Source organism: Arachis duranensis, unplaced genomic scaffold (genome assembly GCF_000817695.3).
Source record: "Arachis duranensis cultivar V14167 unplaced genomic scaffold, aradu.V14167.gnm2.J7QH unplaced_Scaffold_26529, whole genome shotgun sequence".
NCBI classification, from domain to species: Eukaryota; Viridiplantae; Streptophyta; class Magnoliopsida; order Fabales; family Fabaceae; genus Arachis; species Arachis duranensis.
The window spans coordinates 16594-18822 of NW_026264904.1; positions in this window are offsets into that span (position 1 = coordinate 16594).

Genomic DNA, 2229 nt, shown 5'->3' on the forward strand with positions numbered 1-2229 from the left:
ATTGATTGCTTCAAACCAATAATCTCTGTGGATTCGACCCTTACTCACGTAAGGTATTACTTGGACGACCCAGTACACTTGCTGGTTAGTTGAACGGAATTGTGCCCACTCATACCAAAAATCCTAAGTTCCACAATCCTACAATAAATATATTAATGCTATATTGATGTCATCACAATTTCGTCCACCAAAATCCTATCCTCTTTCTCAATTGTGATGAGAATTGTTCATTGCTACCACTTAGTTAACCTCTAACTATGGAGGAAAGTCAAGTGGATGAATCAATTTGATTCCTCAAGTCCTAATCAACTCCTAAAGGAAAGACTAGCTTTAGAGGCATTCAAATCAATTTGCAACTTCTAATTATCAATCAACAAAAGAATTAGATAACTCAAGAGTCACTAATTACTCTACCTAGGCCAAGAGGAACAAAACCTACACTATATCTAGAAGAGACATTTCATCAAACACATAGAGTGCAGTACAAGTAAACATTACTAAATGCAAGAATTAAAGGAATCTACAACTACAAAAACAAGAGATCAACAATAGGAAAGCAATGAAGAACAATTATTATGAATTACCTCTTATTGAATTGAAAGAAAATGGAAGTAGCAATAGTAGATCTACAACAAAGTTTAAGAACAATATAAAGGAAATTACAACAAAGGAGTAGAAGAATGATGAATGTAACAACAATGGATTGGGAAAGTAAAAGTTGAAGAGAAGATGAATCAAAACCTAGATCTAAGAACAAAACCTAATCCTAATTCTAGAGAGAAGTGAGAGCTTCTCTCTCTAAAACTCTAAACTAATCCTAAGTATATTCTCTATGCTTGATTAATTGACTAACTAATGCCTTCCCCTTAATCCTTCATCCTTTTATTCCTTTCCCCTAGCAATTGGCGCCAAAATTGGGTTTTGGAAACCTCTCAAATCGTCAGGCACGTGTTGCATTAATGAGGTCATGTGCCGTCATCGACGCGTGCGCACATGGTACGCGTGCGCGTCCCTGGCTTGTTTCGCAATGTGCGCGCGAGCGCCTTGTGCGCGTGCGCGTGCATGGCCTAGATCAATTCTTTGGCTTTTTGTGCTTCTCTCCACTTGCATGCTTCCTTCCTTGCTCCCTTGATCCATGGCTAACCTATTTCATCCTGAGATTACTAGCAAACACATCAAGGCATCTTATGGAATCAAAGAGGAACTAGAATTCATCAAAATAAGGCTTAAGAAGCATGTTTTTACAATTAAGCACAAATACGGGAGAGATTACAAAACCATGCCAATTCATAGGTTAAATGCAAGAAAAGGTTATCAAAATACCCTAAATTCAATACAAGATAAACCCTAAAAATGGGGTTTATCACGGAAGAACCTGCCGAAGATGAGGCCATTACGGCTCCCCTTTAGGTGTCCTCCTATGGATAGTGTCATTTAAAGAACAAGGGTCAGCACAACGTAAAAAAAAATGGAAAAAAAACCGGTCAGCACAACGAAAAAAAAATCGAAGGAGTCTGCCGAAGATGAGGCCTTTACGGCTCGCCTTTAGTCCTCCTCTGGATAGCGTCATTTAAAGAACAAGGGTCAGCACAAAAAAAACTGGAAAAAAACCGGTCAGCACAACGAAAAAGAAAAAAAAATTGGAGGAGCATGCCGAAGATGAGGTCATTATGGCTTGCCTTTAGGTGTCCTCCTCTGGATGGCGTCATTTAAAGAACAAGCGTCAGCACAACATAAAAAAAACTGGTTAGCACAACCTAAAAAAATGAAAAAAAAACCGGTCAGCACAACGTAAAAAAAAAAAAGAAAAAAACTGAAAAAAAAACGGTCAGCACAACGCAAAAAAAAATTGGAGGAGCCTGCCGAAGATGAGGCCATTACGGCTCACCTTTAGGTGTCCTCCTCTGGATAGTGTCATTTAAAGAACATGGGTCAGCACAACGTAAAAAAAAAACGGCCAGCACAACCTAAAAAAAATGGAAAAAAACCGGTCAGCACAACGTAAAAAAATGGAAAAAAAAACTTGTCAGTACAACGTAAAAAAAAATCAGAGGAGCCTGTCGAAGATGAGGCCATTACGGCTCGCCTTTAGGTGTCCTCCTCTGGATAGCGTCATCTAAAGAACAGGGGTCAGCACAACGTAAACAAAAATGGAAAAAAACCGGTCAGCACAACGTAAAAAAAAATCAGAGGAGCATGCCGAAGATGAGGCCATTACGGCTTGCCTTT